Raw genomic sequence first — 26,745 nt, 5'->3', positions numbered from 1 at the left:
ATGTCAGGGCATTGAGGTGGTGTGGGTGGGTTTTAGGGGAGCATATTCATGGAAGCTGAGGGATGGGGTAAGGAAAATGGGAGAGGGTTACCCAAGAAAAGGGATGATATTTGAAACATAAATACATAATTTATTCAATTAAAAAAGTTTAAGAAATTGAAAAAAGCTCACAACTGTAATGCATTTTCTATCTTTTTAAAAAGTTTTTGGATATGTTCTTATTTACACTTAAAATGTTATTCCCACTTCCGGTTTCCTACCCATAATCCCCCATTCCATCCTCCTTATACCTTCTTTAGTGAGGTTGTTCCCTCCTACCCCACCTCTTCTGCTCCCCACCCTGACATTCCCCAATGCCTAGCCTTTTTAGGACCAATGGCTTTTTTCTCATTGGTGCACAACAATGCCATCCTCTGCATGTGTATATGCACTTGGAATCATGGGTCTGTCCATGTGTACACTATAGGTAGTGTTCAATATTTTTATTATTTATTTACTTTTACACTCCAGTTTTTTTCACCACCTGATCTACTCCATGACATTTCCACATCCCATACTTCCCTCCACCTAATGCTTAGACAAATCTTTTCTAACTGAAACCAGAGCTAGGAGTCATCTCCTGTATGTGTGCTGGAGGCCTCATCTCAGCTGGCCAATTCTGCCTGCTTAGTAAGCCAGTGTCTGAGAGATGTCAAGGGTCTAGCTGGTTCTCCTAGAGGGATGCCCTCCTTCTCAGCGTCTTCCATATTTTCCTAAATTTAACCAGAAGACTCATCAACTTGTCTTCATTGGTTGGGTTACACATATGTGCATCTGACCCTTACAGCTGTTTGTTGGTTGTTATTGGGGAGGCAGTCATGATAGTTCCTTTTTTTGAACATTCCATAACATCAGTAATTGTGTAGGGTGTTGGTGCCTCCATTTGAGCTGGATCCCATTTTGGCTTTCTGTTCCTCAGGCTCTTCTTCATTTCCATCCCTGCATTTCTTTCAGACATGAAGAATCATGGGTCAGAGCTTTGTTTGTAGGATAACAACCCTATCCCTCACTTGATGACCTGTCTTTCTGCAGGAGGTATGTACAATAAGTTCCCTCTCGCTACTGGAGGGCATTTCATCTGTCCACATCTCATTGAGTCCTAAGGATATCTCACTTCCTAGTTATCCAGTACATGCTATAGAATCCTCCTAAGCTCCTCCCTCATAGGCACACCTATTTCTCTTCTTTCTGCTGGCCCTCATGTCTTCAGTCCTTTTTTCTCACCCAATAGAATATCATGTCCCCTCTCCCAAAGCCTCCATCCTTTATCGCTGCTCAGTTCCACCTTCTATCTCTCCTTCTGTTTTCTTTCTTCTCCCTCCAAATTGGGATTGAAATGTTTCCATTTGGACCCTATACCTTGATGAACTTTTTGAATTCTGTGTCCTGTGTTTTGAGTGTTCTTTTCTATTATTGCCTAACATCTATATATTACTGAGAATATACAATGATTGTTCTTTTGGTTCTGAATTACCAAAGACAAAGTGATAATTTTTTAACACAAAATGGTTAATTCCATCCATTTGCCTACAAAGCTCAGGAAAACAATTTAAAAAAAAATTATTAGATAATTTTCTTACTTACATTTCAAACATTATTCCCCTTCCCAGATTCATGTCAAAAATCCCCCATCCATTCACCTCCAACTACCCCAAATGTGTATTCCTCAAACACAGTCTGCTTACAACCTCTGATATTACCCTGCACAGGGTTCAAACCTTGGCAGGACCAATACTTCCCTTTCCACTGGTGCCCCAACAAGGCTATTCTTTGGAACATATAGAGTTGGAACCCAGGGTCAGTCCATGTCTATTCATTCGGAAATGGGTTAGTCCCTGGAATCTGGTTGATTGTCATTTTTTTTTGTTCTGGAGATCCAAGCGCCTTCACCTCTTTCCATGCTTCCTCTAATTCCCCCAGAAGGTCCATTTATCTATTGAGGGATTGGCTGCTAGCATTGACCTGTGTATTGGACATGCTCTAGAATCTATATCTGTTCCCTTCCACTATGCTTTTTTAGCTTAATCAATACTAACTAGTTCGTTGCATATATATATGAGGGTCAGGCTCTGAGTGGCGATTCCTTGAGTCGATGCTCTAAGATTTGCTTCCATATCCCCTTCTATTTATATTTTTTCCCTTTTTAAGAAGGAGTGTAGCCCATACATATACAGCCATCCAATAAGACAAGATGGATGAAGCAAAAAAGTGCAGGCCGACAGGAGCCGGATGTAGATCGCTCCTGAGAGACACAGCCAGAATGCAGGAAACACAGAGGCGATTGCCAGCAGCAAACCACTGAATTGACAATAGGACCCCCGTTGAAGGAATCATAGAAAGAACTGGAAGAGATTGAAAGGGCTTGAGACCCCATATGTACAACAATGCCAAGCAACCATAGCTTCCAGGGACTAAGCCACTACCTAAAGACTATACATGGACTGACCCTGGACTCTGACTTCATAGGTAGCAATGAATATCCTAGTAAGAGCACCAGTGGAAGGGGAAACCCTTGGTCCTGTTAAGACTGAACCCCCAGTGAACTAGATTGTTCGGGGGTGGGCGGGATTGGTGGGAAGATGGGTAGGGGAACACCCACAAGGAAGTGGAGGGGGGAGGAGGATGTTTGCTCGGAAACCAGTAAAGGGAATAACACTCGAAATGTATATAGGAAATACTCAAGTTAATAAAAAAAAGGAGTGGGAGCATCTGAACTTTGGTCATTTTACTTTTGAGCTTTCTGAGGTCCCTGGTTTGCAGCTTCAGAGGTTCAAGTGGTTTGCCTAATATTTATTTATCAATGAGTACATACCAAGTGTCTTTTTCTTTGATTGAGTTACCTCATTCAGGATGATATTTCTAGTTCATTTCATTTGCCTGTGAATTTCATGAAGTCGTTGTTTTTGATAGCTGAGTAGTATTCCATTGTGTAGATCTACCATTTCTTTTAAATACATTCTTCTCTTGAATGGCATCTTGGTTCTCTCCAGTTTCTAGCTATTATAAATAAGGCTGCTATCAACAGAGTGGATCCTGTGTCTTTGTTCTGTGTTGGACCATCTTTTGGTTATGTGCCCAGGAGTGGTATAGCTGAGCCCTTAGGTAGTGTAATATCCAAATATCTGAGGAACCTCCAGACTGATTTCCAGAGTGGTTGTACCAATTTGCAATCCCACCAAAAATGGAGGAGTGTTCCACTTTCTCCACATCCTCACCAGCATCATTGGCCCCTGAGTTTTTTGTTTTTTTTTTTTTTTTTTAACTTGGCCATTCTTACTGGTGTGAGGTGTAATATCAGGTTTGTTTTGATTTGCATTTCCTTGATGAGTAAGGATGTTGAAACTTCTTTTGTTGCTTTTTGACCATTTGATAATCCTCAGCTGAGAATGTTTAGCTTTGTACCAATCTAATTAGATACTGATAAAAAATGAAATATAATCAATACCTCTTCATGTTATAGTCTTGCAACATATCAGAAATTCAAGGTCCATCCATAAACATAGTAAAATCAGTATTCAAAAAAAGCAGTAGCCAACATCAAACTATATGGAAAGAATCTTGAAGCAATACCACAAAAATCAGGGAATAGAAAAGATTTCCCAATCTCCACTAACTTCTTTAATATACTACTGGAATTCTTAGCCTCAGAAATTAGAAAACAAAAGGAGACCAAAGAGAATTCAAGATGTCAAAATATCATGATTTGTAGATGATATGATAGTATAATTTATTGACCCCATAATTTCACTAGAAGACTCCTTCACCTCATAAACAATTTCAGCTAAGTGTCTGTATATAAAATTAACTCAAACAAATCAGTAACCTTCCTCTATGACTTCCTCTACTCCAAGGATAAAAAGGTTGAGAATAAATTAGGGAAATGACAACCTTCATATTAATGACAAATAATAAAAAATATGCCAGTGTGACTCTAACCAAGCAAGTAAAATATCTGTATGACATGAACATCAAGTCTCTGATGAAGAAAATTTAAGAAGATCTCAAAAGATGGAAAGATCTTCCATGCTCATGGAATGGTAGTTAATATGGCAAAAATGGCCAACTTGCCAAAAACAATCAACATATTCAAGGCAATCACCATCAAAATTCCAACTCAATTCTACATAGAGTTAGAAAGAGCAATTTGAAAATTCAGTTGGCTTAAGAAAAAAAACCCATGATAGAGAAAACTATCCTCAGAAATAAAAGAATTTCTTTGGGAAACACTATCCCTTACCTCAAACTGTTTAACAGAACAATAATGAGCAAAATTGTATGGTAATGGTACAGAGAGAGCGACGTAGATAGAACTGAAGACCCAGAAATGAAGGCACACACCAATGGCCAATTGATATTTTCCAAAGGAGCCAAAGCCATCCAATCGAAAAAAGAACAAACAGTGCTGTTTCGACTGGATATTAGCATGTAGAAGAATGGAAATCAATCAATTCTTTTTTGTTTGTTTGTTTGTTTGTTTTTTCGGAGCTGGGGACCGAATCCAGGGCCTTGCGCTTCCTAGGCAAGCGCTGTACCACTGAGCTAAATCCCCAACTCCTATTCTTATCACCCTCTACAAAGCTCATGTCAAAGTGGATTATGGTTCTTCAAATAAAACCATATATCCTTAAATTAATAGAAGCAAAAGTGGTAAAGAGTCTCAGACACTTGGGCACTGGGGAAATTTCCTAAACAGAACACCAATGGTTTATGCTCCAATATCAAGAATCGACAAACGGGACTTCATAAAATTGTAAAGCTTTGGTAAGGAAAAGGGCACTGTCATTCAGAATAAGGGGCAACCAACAGATTAAGAAAAAAAAATCTTTACTAATTCTTCATGTGATAGAAGGCTCCAATAAATCTGTACAAATACTCAAGAACTTAGAGTCCAGAGAATCAAATAGTCCTTTCAAAAATGGTGTATAGAGCTAAACAAAGTATCCCAACTGAGGAATATCAACATCCTTATTCAATGGGGAAATGGAAATCAAAAAAAAAAAGAAAAAGAAAAAGAAATCATATGATTCCATGGGATGCCAGTCAGAATGGCTAAGATAAAAAAAAAAATCAGACAACAGATGCTTTCAAGGATGTGAAGAAAGAGGAACGGTCCTCCATTGTTGGTGGGATTGCAAGTTGGTAGAACCATTCTGGAAAACAGTCTGGAATTTCCTCAGAAAAGCGGATATAGTACTACCTGACAAGACCACAATACCATTACTAGGTTATATACACAAAAGATGCCCCAACATAAAACAAGGACATATGCTGCTGTATGTTTATAGCAACCTTTTTTATAACAGCCAGATGCTAACAAGAACCCAGATGTCCCTCAACAGAGTAATATATAAAGGAAATGTGGTACATTTACACAGCTTTGTACTTGTAAGGTATTAAAAAATGTTTGCATGAAATTCTCAGGATGGAAATTGAATATATCATTCTGTGTGAGGTAACCCAGTCAAAAAAGATCACAAATGGTATACACTTATTGAAAGTAGGTATCATCCTAAAAGTGTGGAATACCTAAGAAAGGATTCTCAGGTCATATACTTCATATGCAGAAGGAAGACCAAAATGTGGATGCTACATTCCTCCTTAGAAGGGAGAACAAAATATTCACTGGAGGAAATACAAGGACAAATAGTTAAACAGGGACTGAAGAGAGGTCAACCAGAGACTGCCCAACGTGGGGATATATCCCATATGCAGCCATTCTAACCAGTCACTATTGCTGATGCCAACATTCCCTTGGTAAGAGGAGTAAGATATGGATGTTTCCTGAGAGTCACTGACATAACCCTACTGACACAGATGAGGAAAGTTGCAACTAACCTTATTGCATTGAACAATGGGGGGTCAACGGAGTTTTTACAGAAAGTAGGTAATGAGCTGAAAGTGGTTTGGACAACCCTGGGAACAACAACAATATCAACCAAACAGACCCCATCAGAAATCCCAGGAATTAAACCACCCACAAGTGAGTACACACTGAGGAACCCATGACTCCAGCTAAATATGTGGTAGAGGATTTCACTGTCTAACAGCTTTGGAAGGAAAAGCACTTAATCCTGTGAAGGCTTGTTTCCCCAATGTAGGGTAATGCCAGGGCATTGAAGTTGAAATGGGTTGGTGGGAATGGGAACATCCTCAGCAATGCCATGTATATGGTGGGGGTTGGGTGAGAGGGAGGAAAAGAGATAATATTTGAAATGTAAATACATAAAATAGTCAGGAAAATTATTAAATGTAAAGACCTTTTTGTCTCATTAAATTAATCGTACAGTAAAATGTCATTTACCATTTCAGATATTGGCACAAATGTTGGAGTTTGGCATTAATTTCCTTTGGTCTCTTTTGCTGGCTATAGCCAACATGTCACTTTGTGTTATGACTTATATAAACAAAAATCTATTTTTCAATTTAAAGGAATATAGATTGAAAAAAATAGTGATATCATTTGAGAATCAATGATATTAACAAATTTACTATAATTCCCTTTATTTAAAGTTAGACAACTCCTTGAAGAAACTTCAATGGATAATATCAAAATATGTTTATAGTAATGGTACATCAAATACTTTTTGTTAATAGCAACAAAAAAGAAATGTTTCTGATATTTATGCATCATGGTATTTGAGTATGGAAGAAAGTGAATGATCTTAGATTTTGAAATAATGTATATAAATCATTTATTTTTAATAGTTGTAGACAGAAGGAAATTATCAACGAATACATATAAGCAATGGGGCACACATTTATAATATAAATAGAGCAAATTAAATATATAATTTATGAACCAAAGGTGAGCAACCATGTATAAAATAAAGATATATCATTGAGTCTACCTACAATTGGAGTTACGGGATGATTCAGATTCCATGGATTTCTTTCTAGATACCTAATAAGATAAAATTAATGTTGGAAAATGCTAAAACTGCAATTAGTAGGTTTGATCTAATATAAACATTTAAACATTGCATTTGAAGAAATATACATATTATATTTTCACGTTTATATGTATATCATATAAAGATTTCACTATGTCCCTAAATTATCAATATGACTCAAGCAATCTCTGCTCATAATAAAGTTGAATTATCAAACATACATGTACGTGTATGAATGTATGTATACACACACAGGCACACACACACAATATTCCTGATAATTTCAAACAAATTAGCAATAATAAAGTCACTCAGAGAAACCCCATGAAAAGGGATGAACTAAATTTCCAGAATAATGCTGTCCCAAAAGAATACTTTCTAGTATTTAAAACACTGCCTCAGCATTTTTAAGAAAAATATGTATGTGGCCAATACATTTAATCAGATCTCAATTGGACTTATCACTCAGAATAGAAGTAGAAATTGAAGTGGAGTGGGAAAATATTGAATAACAGGTTTAACTATAGTTTTTCAATTATAAAGAAGAAAAAAATTGAGAAATGGTTAAAGGACACAACAGGTCAGATTGCTTTCAATTAAGCATTGATATCTAAGTTTAGTCTTTATACTCTAAATAATAGACAGAGAAAAGTAAATCTTACAAGTTGTTTCTTGACTTAAACACAATTTTCTTGGTTTGTGAATATACCCAGAACCATTCAATACAATGAAAAGGGATAGATGCAGTGGTTCAACAAGTAAAAGACCTTTTATTTATTAATTAGTTATAAATGTATATTTGTAGCATTTCTTCCCAGGTTTCTGTTGGATATTTTATAAACCCGGACTTTTGTGTGGTCGGTGGTTAAATTTAACTGAACATGGCTGAATATGACAATACAATAGATATGGATCCTTGGGGCAGAGAATACCTTTGGGTTCAAGCTGTTATAATGAAATGGTGGCCAGAGTGTGCACAAAGAATCAGTAGTTAAGAAACTGTCAATTCGGGTACCGGTCTCTTTATGAGATTTCCCTTTTTTTTTAACTTTTATTTATTTATTTTTATTAACTTGAGTATTTCTTATATACATTTCTTTTTTTTTTGCTTTTTGCTTTTTATTGATTTTTTTTTTATTAACTTGAGTATTTCTTATATACATTTCGAGTGTTATTCCCTTTCCCGGTTTCCGGGCAAACATCCCCCTCCCCCCTCCCCTTCCTTATGGGTGTTCCCCTCCCAACCCTCCCCCCATTGCCGCCCTCCCCCCATAGACTAGTTCACTGGGGTTCAGTCTTAGCAGGACCCAGGGCTTCCCCTTCCACTGGTGCTCTTACTAGGATATTCATTGCTACCTATGGTGTCAGAGTCCAGGGTCAGTTCATGTATAGTCTTTAGGTAGTGGCTTAGTCCCTGGAAGCTCTGGTTGCTTGACATTGTTGTACATATGGGGTCTCGAGCCCCTTCAAGCTCTTCCAGTTTTTTCTCTGATTCCTTCAATGGGGGACCTATTCTCAGTTCAGTGGTTTGCTGCTGGCATTCACCTCTGTATTTGCTGTATTCTGGCTGTGTCTCTCAGGAGCAATCTACATCCAGCTCCTGTTGGTCTGCACTTCTTTGCTTCATCCATCTTGTCTAATTGGGTGGCTGTATATGTGTATGTATATATATACATGTGGGGCAGGCTCTGAATGGGTGTTCCTTCAGTCTCTGTTTTAATCTTTGCCTCTCCCTTCCCTGCCAAGGGTACTCTTTTTCCTCATTTAAAGAAGGTGTGAAGCATTCACATTTTGATCATCCATCTTGAGTTTGGTTTGTTCTAGGGATCTAGGGTAATTCAAGCATTTGGGCTAATAGCCACTTATCAATGAGTGCATACCATGTTTGTCTTTATGTGATTGGGTTAGCTTACTCAGGATGATATTTTCCAGTTCCAACCATTTGCCTACGAATTTCATAAACTCGTTGTTTTTGATAGCTGAGTAATATTCCATTGTGTAGATGTACCACATTTTCAGTATCCATTCCTCTGTTGAAGGGGATCTGGGTTCTTTCCAGTTTCTGGCTATTATAAATAAGGCTGCGATGAACATAGTGGAGCACGTGTCTCTTTTATATGTTGAGGCATCTTTTGGGTATATGCCCAAGAGAGGTATAGCTGGATCCTCAGGCAGTTCAATGTCCAATTTTCTGAGGAACCTCCAGTCTGATGTCCAGAATGGTTTTACCAGTCTGCAATCCCACCAACAATGGAGGAGTGTTCCTCTTTCTCCACATCCTCGCCAGCATCTGCTGTCACCTGAGTTTTTGATCTTAGCCATTCTCACTGCTGTGAGGTGAAATCTCAGGGTTGTTTTGATTTGCATTTCCCTTATGTGTAAAGATGTTGAACATTACTTTAGGTGTTTCTCAGCCATTTGGCATTCCTCAGCTATGAATTCTTTGTTTAGCTCTGAACCCCATTTTTTAATAGGGTTATTTGTTTCCCTGCGGTCTAACGTCTTGAGTTCTTTGTATATTTTGGATATAAGGCCTCTATCTGTTGTAGGATTGGTAAAGATCTTTTCCCAATCGGTTGGTTGCCGTTTTGTCCTAACCACAGTGTCCTTGGCCTTACAAAAGCTTTGCAGTTTTATGAGATCCCATTTGTCGATTCTTGATCTTAGAGCATAAGCCATTGGTGTTTTGTTCAGGAAATTTTTTCCAGTGCCCATGTATTCCAGATGCTTCCCTAGTTTTTCTTCTATTAGTTTGAGTGTGTTTGGTTTGATGTGGAGGTCCTTGATCCACTTGGACTTAAGCTTTGTACAGGGTGATAAGGATGGATCGATCTGCATTCTTCTACATGTTGCCCTCCAGTTGAACCAGCCCCATTTGCTGAAAATGCTATCTTTTTTCCACTGGATGGTTTTGGCTCCTTTGTCAAAAATCAAGTGACCATAGGTGTGTGGGTTCATTTCTGGGTCTTCAATTCAATTCCATTGGTCTATCTGTCTGTCTCTGTACCAATACCATGCAGTTTTTATCACTATAGCTCTGTAATACTGCTTGAGTTCAGGGATAGTGATTCCCCCTGAAGTCCTTTTATTGTTGAGGATAGCTTTGGCTATCCTGGTTTTTTTTTTTGTTATTCCAGATGAATTTGCAAATTGTTCTTTCTAACTCTTTGAAGAATTAGATTGGTATTTTGATGGGGATTGCATTGAATCTGTAGATTGCATTTTGGTAAATGGCCATTTTTACTATATTAATCCTGCCAATCCATGAGCATGGGAGATCTTTCCATCTTCTGAGGTCTTCTTCAATTTCCTTCTTCAGTGTCTTGAAGTTCTTATTGTACAGATCTTTTACTTGCTTTGTTATAGTCACACCAAGGTACTTTATATTATTTGGGTCTATTATGAAAGGTGTTGTTTCCCTAATTTCTTTCTCAGCTTGTTTCTCTTTTTTATAGAGGAAGGCAACTGATTTATTTGAGTTAATTTTATACCCAGCCACTTTGCTGAAGTTGTTTATCAGCTTTAGTAGTTCTCTGGTGGAACTTTTGGGATCACTTAAATATATTATCATATCATCTGCAAATAGTGATATTTTGACTTCTTCTTTTCCGATCTGTATCCCCTTGACCTCCTTTTGTTGTCTGATTGCTCTGGATAAAACTTCAAGAACTGTATTGAATAAGTAGGGAGAGAGTGGGCAGCCTTGTCTAGTCCCTGATTTTAGTGGGATTGCTTCAAGTTTCTCTCCATTTAGTTTAATGTTAGCAACTGGTTTGCTGTATATGGCTTCTACTATGTTCAGGTATGGGCCTTGAATTCCTATTCTTTCCAGGACTTTTATCATGAAGGGGTGTTGAATTTTGTCAAATGCTTTCTCAGCGTCCAATGAAAAGATCATGTGGTTTTGTTCTTTCAGTTTGTTTATATAATGGATTACGTTGATGGTTTTCCGTATATTAAACCATCCCTGCATGCCTGGGATGAAGCCTACTTGGTCATGGTGGATGATTGTTTTGATGTGCTTTTGGATTCGGTTTGCCAGAATTTTGTTGAGTATTTTTGCGTTGATATTCATAAGGGAAATTGGTCTGAAGTTCTCTTTCTTTGTTGTGTCTTTGTGTGGTTTAGGTATAAGAGTAATTGTTGTTTCATAGAAGGTATTCGATAGTGATCCATCTGTTTCAATTTTGTGGAATAGTTTAGATAATATTGGTATGAGGTCTTCTATGAAGGTTTGATAGAATTCTGCACTAAACCCGTCTGGACCTGGGCTCTTTTTGGTTGGGAGACCTTTAATGACTGCTTCTATTTCCTTAGGAGTTATGGGGTTGTTTAACTGGTTTATCTGTTCTTGATTTAACTTCAGTACCTGGTATATGTCTAGGAAATTGCCCATTTCCTGAAGATTTTCAAGTTTTGTTGAATATAGGTTTTTATAGTAAGATCTGATGATTTTTTGAATTTCTTCTGAACCTGTAGTTATGTCTCCTTTTTCATTTCTGATTTTGTTAATTTGGACACACTCTCTGTGTCCTCTCGTTAGTCTGGCTAAGTGTTTATCTATCTTGTTGATTTTCTCAAAGAACCAACTTTTGGTTCTGTTAATTCTTTCTATGGTCCTTTTTGTTTCTACTTGGTTGATTTCAGCTCTGAGTTTGATTATTTCCTGCCTTCTACTCCTCCTGGTTGTATTTGCTTCTTTTTGTTTAGAGCTTTTAGGTGTGCTGTCAAGCTGGGGACATATGCTCTTTCCTGTTTCTTTCTGCAGGCACTCAGCGCTATGAGTTTTCCTCTTAGCACAGCTTTCATTGTGTCCCATAAGTTTGGGTATGTTGTACCTTCATTTTCATTAAATTCTAAAAAGTTTTTAATTTCTTTCTGTATTTCTTCCTTGATCAGTTTATCATTGAGTAGAGCATTGTTCAATTTCCACGTATATGTGGGCATTCTTCCTTGATTGTTATTGAAGACCAGTTTTAGGCCGTGGTGGTCCGATAGCACACATGGGATTATTTCTATATTTCTGTACCTGTTGAGGCCCGTTTTTTGACCAATTATATGGTCAATTTTGGAGAATGTACCATGAGAAGCTGAGAAGAAGGTATATCCTTTGGCTTTAGGTTAGAATGTTCTATAAATATCCGTTAGGTCCATTTGGCTTATGACTTCTCTTAGTCTGTCTACATCGCTGTTTAATTTCCATTTCCATGATCTGTCCATTGATGAGAGTGGGGTGTTGAAATCTCCCACTATTATTGTGTGAGGTGCAATGTGTGTTTTGAGCTTTAGTAAGGTTTCTTTTACATATGTAGGTGCTCTTGTATTTGGGGCATAGATATTTAGGATTGAGAGTTCATCTTGGTGGATTTTTCCTTTGATGAATATGAAGTGTCCTTCCTTATCTTTTTTAATGACTTTTAGTTGAAAATTGATTTTATTTGATATTAGAATGGCTACTCCAGCTTGCTTCTTCTGACCATTTGCTTGGAAAGTTGTTTTCCAGCCTTTCACTCTGAGGTAGTGTCTGTCTTTGTCTCTGTGGTGTGTTTCCTGTAGGCAGCAGAATGCAGGGTCCTCGTTGCGTATCCAGTTTGTTAATCTATGTCTTTTTATTGGGGAGTTGAGGCCATTGATATTGAGAGATATTAAGGAATAGTGATTATTGCTTCCCGGTACATTCATATTTGGATGTGAGGTTATGTTTGTGTGCTTTGATTCTCTTTGTTTTGTTGCCAAGACAATTAGTTTCTTGCTTCTTCTAGGGTATAGCTTGCCTCCTTATGTTGGGCTTTACCATTTATTATCCTTTGTAGTGCTGGATTTGTAGAAAGATATTGTGTAAATTTGGTTTTGTCATGGAATATCATGGTTTCTCCATCAATGTTATTTGAGAGTTTTGCTGGATACAGTAACCTGGGCTGGCATTTGTGTTCTCTTAGAGTCTGTATGACATCAGTCCAGGATCTTCTGGCCTTCATAGTTTCTGGCGAGAAGTCTGTTGTGATTCTGATAGGTCTCCCTTTATATGTTACTTGACCTTTTTCCCTTACTGCTTTTAATATTCTTTCTTTATTTTGTGCGTTTGGTGTTTTGACAATTATGTGACGGGAGGTGTTTCTTTTCTCTTCCAATCTATTTGGAGTTCTGTAGACTTCTTGTATGCCTATGGGTATCTCTTTTTTTAGGTTAGGGAAGTTTTCTTCTATGATTTTGTTGAAGATATTTACTGGTCCTTTGAGCTGGGAGTCTTCACTCTCTTCTATACCTATTATCCTTAGGTTTGATCTTCTCATTGAGTGCTGGATTTCCTGTATGTTTAGGACCAGTAGCTTTTTCCGCTTTACATTATCTTTGACAGTTGAGTCAATGATTTCTATGGAATCTTCTGCTCCTGAGATTCTCTCTTCCACCTCTTGTATTCTGTTGGTGAAGCTTGTATCTACAGCTCCTTGTCTCTTCTTTTGATTTTCTATATCCAGGGTTGTTTCCATGTGTTCTTTCTTGATGGCTTCTATTTCCATTTTTAATTCTTTCAATTGTTTGATTTTGTTTTCCTGGAATTCTTTCAGGGATTTTTGTGTCTCCTCTCTATGGGCTTCTACTTGTTTATTTATGTTTTCCTGGAATTCTTTCAGGCATTTTTGTGATTCCTCTTTGTAGGCTTCTACTTGTTTATTAATGTTTCCCTGTGTTTCACTAAGGGAGTTCTTCACTTCTTTCTTGAAGTCCTCCAGCATCATGATCAAATATGATTTTGAAACTAGATCTTGCTTTTCTGCTGTGTTTGGACATTCCATGTTTGTTTCGGTGGGAGAATTGGCCTCCGATGATGCCATGTAGTCTTGGTTTCTGTTGCTTGGGTTCCTGCGCTTGCCTCTCGCCATCAGATTATCTCTAATGTTACTTTGTTCTGCCATTTCTGACAGTGGCTAGATTTTCCCTATAGGCTTGTGTGTCAGGAGTGCTGTAGATCTGTTTTACTGTTTTCTTTCAGCCAGTTATGGGGACAGAGTGTTCTGTTTTCATTCGTGTAGTTTTTCCTCTGTATAGGTCTTCAGCTCTTCCTGTGGGCCTGTGACTTGAGGTCACCAGGCAGGTCACTTGCAGCATACAAGTTGGTCTTACCTGTGGTCCCGAGGCTCAAGTTCGCTGGCGGGGTGCTGCCCATGGGCTCTTTGCGGTGGCAGCAACCAGGAAGACCTGTGCCGCCCCTTCTGGGAGCTTCAGTGCACTAGGGTTCCAGATGGCCTTTGGTGTTTTCCTCTGGCGTCCGAGATGTGTGTGCAGAGAGCAGTCTCTTCTGGTTTCCCAGGCTTGTCTGCCTCTCTGAAGGTTTAGCTCTCCCTCCCATGGGAATTGGGTGCAGAGAACTGTTTATCCGGTCTGTTTCCTTCAGGTTCCAGCGGTATCTCAGGCAGGGGTCCTGCCACTCCTGGGCCCTCCCCCACGGGAGCCCAGAGGCCTTAAACAGTTTCCTCTTGGGCCAGGGATGTGGGGAGGGGTGGGCAGTGTTGGTGGTCTCTTCTGCTCTTCAGCCTCAGGAGTGCCCACCTGACCAGGCAGTGAGGTCTCTTTCCCACGTGGTCTGGGAGCAGAGAGCTGCTGCGGGTCGGGCGAGATTTCCCTTTGTAGTGTTGGCAGAATTCTGTGATATCATGTGATTGTGCAGTGAGCAGGCATTTTCTTTATTCCTGTAATGAATGCAAACATTTGTTATTTTTTTTTCAGTTCCTTCAGAGAGCTTGCTACATGACTAGATCATTCAGGGACTTGGGATGAGGGACTTAGATGTGCAAAACATGTTGCTGGTATTGGATTTCTTCTAGGTACTTCTAGGAAAGTAACTTCATAAGATTTGGAATATAATCAGACAAGAGCTTGTTAAAGATGTAGAAAAGCACTGGGTGTGGTGGTACAGGCCATCAATCTTAGCACTGGAAAGGCAGAAGCACTCTAAGTTCAAGGCCATGTTGGCCTTCAGAGAAAGAGAGAGAGATTTCTGGTACTGCCAGGGATATAAAAGAAACACTGTCTCAAGAAGAGTTAAATAATAAGTTCTGTATTATACAAAGAAAAAATTCTCCTTTTATTTTTGTAAGATGTTAATAATTTTATCTTTTTTCTAATGGAATATCTTGGCTATAAAATAATGTTTAGGCACTGAAAATGTATGGAAATATGTTTTCTTATCACTATTCTTCTTAAACTACAAGCTGAACTTGTATTAAATAAACATTTGTAAATATATTTGAAGGCTTTTCTGTGATTAGCTAAAGAGCATTACTTTGTTAATTAAGAATTGTAGATTTCTGGCCAATCTTGAATGGTCATCACTAAGGTATAGATGTATATTAAGCATAAAAAATCAAATCTAAAATTTTGCACAATAAAGAATGAGAACCTTTAATTGGTTTTCCTCTAAAGTATACAGCTTTTTTTGTTGGAGTCAACATCAGATGATTTGAACAAATTTTGTGATAAATACCACTCGCTCTGAGAAGATAAGTAAAAAAGAAAAATAAGAGAAAAAGAGGGCTAAGGGACAATGAATTGGTACAGAGAATTGTATGGAATATATATGACAATAAATTTGACCCCTCTGGTATTGGTTAGCTGGGGACTTCATTTTGCATACCAATGAACTTAGAAAAAGTTTCTTTTTCTTCTTAAGTTTGTTTGATTTCTCTGAAACCTCTTGGTATTTTATTAAGATCATTGCATATTTACATGATAGTTTTGTGATATTAGTGTCATTATCAAATCCGAACTTTGTACATACTTTTGGAGCAACAAAATAGAAACGTGAGTGCTTGGGTTTATGAGGAAAGTTACAATGTTAAATATGAATTTATATTTCTCATATATACCTTCTCTTCATGTTCCATGCTTGTTGATGAAACCTTAGCAGATAGGAATGCATACTAACCATCTTGCTAGAGTTTCAGGATTTTATTGTATCTTGTTGGACATGTGCATTTCTATTAAAATGCTAACTCATTTCTAAGTCTCTTAATTTAACTGGAGAGGTTTTTCAATAACTCCTAGTCTGCTGTTTATTCATTTAACAGTTCTTTGGCTTTGTTATTCAATTTTATTCCAGTCACTTCTAAATGTGCTTTATTTTGAAGGTAAATTAAATATATATCAAAAATATTTTATACAAAGATTAAATTTTTAGAGAAAATATCACTTAGTGATGGACAGTTTTACAAACATTCTCTAAATTATTAAATATTCTCCACTTTTCATTAGTATAAAATATTATGAATACAACAACCTTTATTAACATACACATCTGTAGTTAATATAAACACAAATATATTAATATTTTTATCTTTGAACTTTTTTGCTTAGTTTGTCAGTAATAAATCTTGACTTCTGTATCTGAGCTTTCTCATAGTTATTCACAAAGAAATCTATTGCTGTTTTATTGAGAATAGTAAGGAATATTAATTGATAGGTAGATAGGTAAGATTGACAAAATGTACACAATGGTATTTCATTCATGGGTAGCAAAACTAAACAATGATGATTTCAGGAAAATAGATGTAACTAGAATATATACAGTGTAAGGTTACCAAGACTCAGAACGGCAATACCATGTGTTCTTTCTCATGTAGATCATACAATTTAATTTTAATGTACTTGCATTTATGTGAAGCTGTGGGTCCTTTGAGTTTATTAAACTGGAATGGGTCACATGAGATTAGAAAGTAGGGTTTAAAACAATGAGGTTTGAAAGATATCAAGCATATGGGATATGAATGTAGAAGTAAGAATGATGCAGACACAATATTATAAGTGACAGAGAAATAGTGGGGGTGGGGGAAAAACTGAGGAAGACAGTATGAAGTTCAATGTCTGCAAACATGACATAAAGCAACCTGTGACTTTATAGGTTAGGTTAAAATTAATATTAAAATTTAAAATTAATACCTTAATGTTTAATGTAATATACATCATGTTTGAGGAAAAATGCCAGCAAGTGATATCAAAATGAAAACAATATATTTATCTTATTTGATCTTAGTCATACTATCCATAATTATTTGGTAAAAACATCACTTGCTTGCCAAATTTTGGTATCATTTAAAAAATCACCTGTGAGATAATAATTACTTATGGTAGTAGAGTATTATTATAAGAATATCAACTGGTAAAATTTGTGATTTGATCTATATTTTATGTTGCTTTTTGCTCAATTTTTCCCGTCCTGACATTCATTAATACTGAACTATAATTTTCATTGTTGAATACCACTATAAAGTATGATACTTCAGGGTTGTTGAAATGGCTCAATTACAGGTTAATATTATCCATAAACTACAGGATACCCTCCACAAAGCTCATAGATCTAAAGAAGAAAAAACAAGAAGAAAGGTCCAAGTTCAGATGCTTGACTCTCACTTAGAATGGGGAATAAAATAGTCTTGGAAGCAGATTGAGGGAAGGAACTGGATGGGAGAAGGAAGGGAGAGGAGAATGGATTACGAGTGGGAAGGGACAGAAGATATGGCCAGATAGTCATGAGAAGGGGAGGAAATCTGGAACTTATGGAGATGAGGAGGTAGGGGAAATCTCCAGGATGAGAAAGAGACCTGGGATAAGGGAGGTACCCACAAATCAATGGGGTGACCTAAGCTGTTACTTATATTGGTGATATGGAACATGAATAGGCCAACTCCTGTAGTCAGGAAGAACCACCAGTGGAGGGATAAAGACACAAGTACACTCACAAAACTTTCTACAGACAATTGGTCAAGTCTAAAAGAAAATCAGGAACTGAGTGAATTGCCAGTGCAAATTGGGACCCATCCCATGGGAAAGCACCAGGAAGACCATCAATTTCAATGAACCTAGACTCCTGGAGCTGTTAGAGACTGAACCCCCAATCAAAGATCATGCACAGGCTGGATCTAAGCACTAGTGCATATGTAGTAGACATGTAGATCAATTTTCATGTGCGTTCCAAAAAAACTTGAGTGTGGGATGTCCTGTTGTAGTCAAGTTGTAGCCTGACTGAGGAATCTGTTCCCAAACAGAGTTACATTATCTGGCTGCAGTTGGGGAGGAGGTGTCTAATCCTGAAGATACTTGGTGTTTCAGAGTTGCGGCCATATCTAGGCATGTCATCATCTTATGAGAGAAGAGGATAGGGATAGAGACTCTCTGAGGAAGGGACAATGCAGGGGACAACGTTTGGTATGTAAATTAAAAAACCTAATTACTAAATTTGCTATTTGTTTACAAGTAATCTCCTAGATTATAGTCTCACTGAACATTATTACTGTGCTCTTAAATCCAATCTCTACTGGTGGACTTCTATTTGGATAGATGTTTATCTTCTCTCTCCTTACCACCTGAGTTCATAAATAGGTGGTTGGGAATGCAATTTTCTTCAGAATGCAGGCATAGATGTATCATACACTAGGACAGTAGGCAATTGAAATATAGCTGAGGATTGAGGATTGAGCTATAGTAGGGAACATAAAAGTAATTTCCCATTTAATAACATTCTTTTTGTCATGAACAAATACTGGAACAGGGGATTCCATATATTTAACATATAACATAGTTTTGGACTTACATTTTCCTCTCCTTGAAATATATATATATATATATATATATATATATATATATATATATATATATATATATATATATATATATGAATGGAACTTGAAACGCAGCAGAAGAATCAGTGCAATGATGGTGCAATTTACCTTATCATAAAATAATGTGTTTTCCAAATCTATCTGACATAGGGATCATATCCATAACATAAGACCAATATATCTAATTCTTCAGAAATGTGCTTCATATTTGAATAAATGCTTAAAATAATTGCACAACAATTATCAAAAAAGTACATGAAAAATACTAAACCCAAAAATCATTGGTGAAGTTTAAATACAAATGACAATACTTATACTGTGTTGATGGAAAAAAGAACCCTAGTATATAGTTGCTTGGACTAAATTTTAATATAGCTATTATAGAAATCGATATAGAAATTAAAAACCAAAATCACTTGTGAATCAATAGTACCACTAAAGGAATATGTACCCGAAGGGATCTATCAGTATATTCCTGTGATACCTTCATTAAATAAGTTTATCTTCTAACTGTTCACAATATCCGTCTTACAAAATGGGATAAATAACATATACAGACACTTGATCTTTATTTATCTTTATATGAAAACAGCAAAATTACATCATTGGCATGGATATTGATGAAGCTAGATATCATGGTCCCAACTGAAAAAACATAAGTATGAAGACAAATATCTTAATCTTATGAAAATAGGCAATTACTATTTGTTTGATTTTAAGCCTCTTCTATAGAAGGAAAGTCAGATGTCATATTATAAACACAGTCAAATTTTCGCATGGCTCAGATGGCCATAGAGAAGATCCTACTATTCCTGTTTTGCTAAATGGCCATGTTGTCAAACTGCCTTCCAATTCTTGTTGTTTTTGTCCATAGATTAAAGTTTTCATAAGCTGAGTTCAGAGAAATGTATATGTGTACTGTGCAGCAATTACTGCAGAAATGTGTAACTTGTATAAGTGCTAAGACCTTAAGAAGAAGAATGCTGAGCATAAGGCTGGTGATGCATTGCTGAAAAGGAGAAGGCAGAACGTGAGGAGAGGGAGGATGCAATCATGACTTCTGGACATGACGCTGTTATTGTATCTACGGACTCACTGCATCTACACTCATATGCACAAGTCCAGCACACGATTAAGACAACAAGACTAGGGAACATCCAAGTAGGCAGTAATCAGTGAACCAATGGATTAAAAAGAAAAGAAAAAAGGAAAATAAAAAGAACATGAAATTGGAAAGAGAATGTATCTGGAAAGTGTAGAACCACGTTTAAGGATAGGTGTGGTCAAGGTACATTCTATATATGTATGAAGAATAAATAAAAATTTTAAAATAAGAAAACATTCTGAAAATCTGTTAAGGATTTTTGTATCCTCTGCAAGTCACTTTTTTCCCCTAAAAGTAGAATAGAGTATCCTAACTTATAAATTCCAGGAAAGCCAATGAAAAAGGTAGTAACATTAGTTCAGTGCATGGTGTCTTCATTATGGAAATATCAAACTTATGGTCATTAATCTGTACAGTTAAATTCTATCACCTGTTCAAATAAAATAAAATTAAAACTGTGTAATGATCCACCAAAACAAAACTGCACACTAGAGAGGTAAATGAAGCCTGAAAAATGCCCTCTTCTTAACCTCAACCATTTTAATCTTTGAAACTCTGAATATATATGAATAAAAAAGGTCTAACCTGATACACAGCTTGTAGTATGGTGTCTTTGTGACGTATATGGCAAGATATTCAGGGTTGCACATTGCCTTCATTATGTCGATCATTTTAAAAATCCTAGGACACCAAGATCTAAAATCCATGGGCTTTGGTCCTGACAGCCATGGATTGCACTCTGCCCATGAAAACTTTATGTATATTAGTTAAACTCTGAAAGGCATTTTGCTGGCTCACAAAATTAAATTGATTCATTGCTATGGTTATGATAATGATTTCTTGTAGAAGAGTTATAAATTTCTCATGACAAATTTGCTTTCTCTTCTGGTGGTTTTTGGACTACTGATAAGCTTAAACCTCTTCCTTTGCAACATAGCACTTACTATAGATTATTTTTCACTGTCGATCTTATATACACTAAAGATAGGAAAAACACTGAAAATAGAATGTTTTTTTTCTTTCCCAAAAGTTCTTTTTTGACTTCTACTTCATCATCTTCATCATCACCACCACCAACACCACCATCAATGCCATCATTACCATCATCATCTAATTTCCATGAAATTGAATTTGAAATTTTGTTACACCAACAATGAAATGAGGAGTGTTCTGCTTGAAGCACAGATATTGATGAACACTAACTTCTGTGCAGTCATTTTAGTGTTATAAAGACATTACCAAAATTGCTTCAGATGATTGATTGAAATGCTAGTGCTCTTTACAACATGTTTTGAGAGTCCCTTAGTGAGAGAATGGTCTTTTACAGCAAGAACTCATTAACAGGCTTTGATTTAACCCATCTACCAACGAAGTGAAATTGTCCCAGAAATAAAATAGTGTCTCTCCAGAAACAGCTTTTATCCACTGATACACATCTACTTCTATTTCTTAATTGCCATGTTGATATGGGCTTAGGATACAATATATTCTGATTTATTAATGGTATTTTAGTTTTTTTTGGTTAATTGTGAAAATTTCGGAACATATCTATTCCATGATTGTACACCATACAACTTTTAATTTGATCTTGAAGAGTTTCCTGAAAACTGAAGTATCAAAAATGTATATCTTCCCATTGAAAATTTGTAACATCCATCATGTGAAATACCCACTGTACCTCAGTGGATTGATTTCTCTGAAAGCATTTAAAGACTCTCCTACTGCATTACTTTAAGCATGGAAAAGCTTCACTCACATGGGTGCAGTTCCAGATTGGCTGTAAACAAATCACTTTCTGTGAATTGGAAAGTGATTAAAACTTTTGATATAAAACTAGTTAGGACTGAGAGAAAAGGGAGCAGACAGGCCATAGAAAGTATGTTTTTAAAATTATTTTCTTAAAATTAGTCTTTTTTATGCAATATATTTTATTACGGTTTCTCTTCCCTCTATTTCTCCCCCTTCTTCTATACCTCTTCTGTCACCTGTATCTACATTCCTTCTGACTCTCAGTAGAAAACAAAAAATTGTCTATGGGGCAAAATTAAAGTAAAAGTTAATGAGCTGGAGTAGAACAAAATAAGCAGATAGCAAAGATCCAAAAAAAGGCACAAGAATCAGGTACAGACACAGGGACCCAGACTTCAATTCACATACTGGAGAATTCTAAGGAAACATAAAAGCAGGGAACAATATATACAAAATCATACAGAGAAACAATTAATAGATAATCAAACAAATTAAAAAAGGAATAAGAAATTGTGAAGGAAATGTCCTGATGGATTATGAGATAAGGATTCTCCAAAGATAATTTTGAGTTCCCTTAGTGCTTTTTATGCAGTCTACCCTTAAAATTAGTTTGTGTACCCAGTGAGAGTCCCTTGAAGAAAAGTAAATTTTCATTTTCAAATGATTACCCATTGGAGATAACTTCCAGTTTAGAGATAAGGTGATGTTCAGGTATTGGTTTCTTTCACGGGCTAATTAATATGTAACGAGTTCTGTCAGATGCTATCATCTGAACATTATTCAGTGATAACACTCAGGAAGTCGCAATAGTTACATCTATGTGAACAGACCCTAAATTATATTGACCCTGCCTTTTCAAAATAACTACGGGCAAGGCTGGAAAATAAAAAATGATGTAGCCACTGGTGTCTTACTTGTGGTTAAATGTTTATCTTTTTGCTCTTGCTCACCAAAAAGGCTCAGGTTATATGCAGGGGGTCATGAAACAAAATATAAAGATATGCACGTGATATCAGGATTTAGTCCAAAGAGGTAATGTTGGTTGGGGAGGATGAGGTTGAGAGTGTAGAGGGCTTCCATACATGTTTTTTGCATGTATGGAATTGTCAAAGAATAACTTGCTTTCTTGAAACTTGTAAATGTAACCACCAAGAATATTTGGGAGATATTCTTTCAAGTCTGCTCTATTTGTTTTAAAAATTGGGTCTCATTGTGTAGCTCAAATTACCCTGGAACTGCCAGTTATCTGTCTCCTGCATCCCCTGCTCTTATAGCAGGTTTACTCAACATTGACAAAATTATAGAATATGTGTAAATCTTCTGTTTTTGAAGTTTGTTTACATAATGCATAATTCTGTCATTTGTTTTTTAATTAACAATATATCTTGAATACATGTGCATGGGGAATTTCTTCATGGAATATCATGCATTTAATAAATGGTAGTATACTCATTTGTTTAAATAATAATCTAAATGTGCCATTCAGATTATTTTCATTTTCATTAAATAAAGTTCGCTACAGAAAATCAGCATGGACACTGACTCAGGCACTGTACTCAATGGTGATTATTAACATTATATTTTGTGTAAATTACAAAACACATTGTTGGAATGATGTCAAGGCTGTTAAGTAATGTAATACTTGTACAAATACTGCCAAATTTCCATCTCAGAAGACTCTAATAAATATATATTCCCATCAATTTTATATGAGAACTCATACTATACCATTCAAAATTAAATGGTACACATGTTTTAAAAAGGTATCAGTCTCTGACTTCTCTCAGTTCTTTAATTAGGGGAAGGATTGAAGAAGTTGAAGAGCAGGGCAACCTCTATAGGAAGACAAGCAGTCACAACTGTTCTGGAAAGCTGAGATCTTCCAAACACTGAGCCGCCAACCAGGCAGGACACATAAGTTGACCTGAGGCCATGACAAATGTATAGCAAAGGATTGCCTGGTCTGGCCTAATCCTTGAGAGACTTGAAGCCCCAGGGGTTATTGTGCCTGGCAGGGTATGGGGAGTGTCCTCTTCGAGTCAGGGGAGGAAGAGGTGGAATGCGATTAGGAACTCTGGGAGGGACATGGCACAAAGGCAGGAATGTAAATAAATAAAATAATTTTTACAGTAGTTTCACTCATAAATTCAAATGCTAGTTTCTTTTTAACATCTACATTGCAATTCAAATGTGAAGTTTAGCGTTTTTGCTTACTGAACTGTGTAAGCATTAATCCTTAATTTACTCTTAATACTATTTGCGAATTGTCTCCATTCTTATTCCTTTGCATCAATTGTGTTTGCATATGTAGAATGCTTACTATTCATAATATGTGCAGAAAATACATTCATGAATATTTTTTATTTTAATGATCTGTTATGTGTGAATGTCTATGTATAGATTTGTGCACATGAACACAGGCACTTGAGGAGACCAGGAGATGTCAGATCCCCTGGAGCTGCTTTTACAGCTGGTAGCAAGTGGCTTCATGGGTGTTTTAAACTGAACGTGTTTGCTCTAAAGAGTAGTAAGTGCTCTTAACCACTAAGCTACTACTACAATACTTATTGCGTAATAAAATCAACCTATTTATCATTTTCTCATGTATTTCACGGTATCTTGGTACTTGAGACATCTTGCCACATTTTAGGTTCTGAGACTACATTAAGGCATTATTTTTCCAGCTTTCTTTTCTTTATCATCCTAAGATTTGTTGGATTAAATATGTTAATATTATGCAGTAAATCCTCCAAATGTTTACTTATAGAACCTGTGGTTAGTGTCTGTTTCTTTCCTCTGGAATGACTATATTAATTTTTCAGTTTAAACTTCTCTCTTTCTTTACACAACCCATCAGATGTGATTTGCTTTCATATAGAATGAAGTAAAACCATTTTAGTTTTTCTTTGAATAGTTAATGTACTTAGAAAATGTGTTGAATTTCCTATTTTAAGATCAATTCATTATTTCTTTAAAGTGTTCCTAGAGTTTTGTTTTGTTTTCTTTTTCTTCTTATTATTATTCTCATTAGTCTCATTATTAATATTCTGTGTAAGCTTTTATGTGTTCAGGTCATGTAGTGAATATGAAAGTCTTCCAAACATATATGTGTAGGTATCAAATTTAGGTTCTTGGTTTTTCATGGCATAAAATTATATCTGCTCAGCCACCTCACTGGAACACACTATGACACTTTAAGGTGACATATAGCTCCAGGCTTCTTCTATATATACAATGTTTTCATCATTTGGTTTTAATAAATATGTTTGATTATTCTAATTTATTTTATTTTCCATGTCCATTTGGTAACTCTAGTATGCTTATTTTAATAATTAATTAATAATTTAATCATAATTATTATGCATTTGATACCTAGCTAATATGAAATTATCTTAGATACAAGTGAATACATGCAATTAGTTACCTAAAGCATGAAGCTTGGTACATTATTACTATGGATTTGCATAAAACAGAAAATATTTCATTCTCACAATCCTGATGCCAATTTTACACAGTATGACAGGTACCAACTATCTGTGACTTTTAATCACTTAAAAGGAGTTAGGATTATATTGCTAAATGATATTTCCCCAACATCAAGTAAATAGATTTTATTTTGCTTCCATTAATTCAACATGATACAGTAGGAAAATTTTAATTTCATTTTTTTAATTAATAATAAATTTGACTTTTACATTCTCGTGCCTATGAGAATGTCACCATTCTTATATAGGAAGATGAGCCAAGCATAGGTCATATTTCTAGTATAACTTTTAATTACAATCACCAGTCTTGTCAATTTCAAATGATTGTTCACATCATGCCTGTTAAACACAATGATCAACATGGGCGTATAACCGTAAGGGCAGTGCAGTGGCATAAATAGCTTGGTGATAGCCAACAGCTCTCAAATTTTGCTTAAGTCCTGTTCAATGAACATGGATGGTACTGCTAATTTAGCCACATATATAAGTCTATTGAAGCTGTGGTAATGGGGGAGAATGTATAGCCCCTTACTTACTTAAGCCAGTATCATACATAACAACAATCAAAGCCATGTGTCCTTATATACAGAATTAATTACAGTTTTGCAACAAAGATCATAGTAAAAATTCCAGCCTTTCAAATGCAGGATATAAATTTCAAGTCCAGTCTCAATGGCTCTATCTACAAAATGTCACGTGATTCAAGGCTGAGGAACATTACAGAAGAGAGGGCAAGAAGATTGTAAGAGAGTAAAGTTTACTATGAGATGGTGTCTCAAAGTAACACCAGAAATTACACTTATAACCTCTCACTAACACGACTGCATAAACAACAGCTAACGGAGAGAGTAAATGGGGAAGAATGGAAGTCTAGTATTCTTTCTCTTTCAATTCCTCCTCCTCCTCCTCCTCTGCCTCCTCCTCCTCCTCCTCCTTCTTCTCTCTCTCTCTCTTCTCTGTCTGTCTGTCTGTCTGTCTGTCTGTCTGTCTGTCTGTCTCTCTCTCTCTCTCTCTCTCTCTCTCATTGTTGGATATTTCCGGCTTTCATTTCGAATATTATTCCCTTTTCCATGTTTCAAATCCAGAAGCCCGTTCCCCCTACCCTACTATATATGAGTTCAAATCTCCACCCATGCACTCCACACATCTCCCCACATTCCCCTAAACTGGAGGTCGAACTTTGTCAGAAATAAGTGTTTCTCATTCCATTGTTTCTCAGCAAGACCATACTTTGCTACATGGAGTTGGAACCATGGGTCTGTCTATTTATAGTCTTTCTGTTGTTGTTTGGTCCATTGAAGCTCTGGTTGGTTGGCATTTTTATTATTATGGGATTGCAAATCACTTCAGCTCTTTCAATCCTTTCTCTAATTCCTCCAACTGGGGTCTAATTCTTGGTCAGTAGTTTGCTGATGGAATTTGACTCTTTTTTTTTCATATTCTGGCTATGTCTCTCAGGAGGGATCAATATCCAGTTACTGTCAGCCTGCACTTCTTAGCTTCATCCATCTTATCTAGTTTTGGTGTCTGTATATGTATGGGCTACATGTGGGCCAGGCTCTGAAAGGCATTTCCTTCAGTCTCTGTTATAAACTTTACCTCCTTATACCTCCCATGGGTATTTTGGTTCCCCTTTTAAAGAAGGAGTGAATCATCTGCATTTTGGTCATCCTTCTTCAGTTTCATATGGTCTGCGAATTGCATGATGGGTAACTCAAGCTTTTTGGATAATATCTACTTATCAATGAATGCATTCCAAGTGTATTTTTCTGTGATTGAGTAATCTCACTCAGGATGATATTTTCTAATTCATTTTATTTGCATATGAATTTCATGAAGTTATTGTTTTGATAGATGAGTAA

Source organism: Rattus norvegicus, chromosome Y, assembly GCF_021556685.1.
Source record: "Rattus norvegicus strain SHRSP/BbbUtx chromosome Y, alternate assembly SHRSP_T2T, whole genome shotgun sequence".
In the NCBI taxonomy this organism is placed as follows: Eukaryota; Metazoa; Chordata; class Mammalia; order Rodentia; family Muridae; genus Rattus; species Rattus norvegicus.
Note: the sequence above shows the minus strand (reverse complement) of the source record.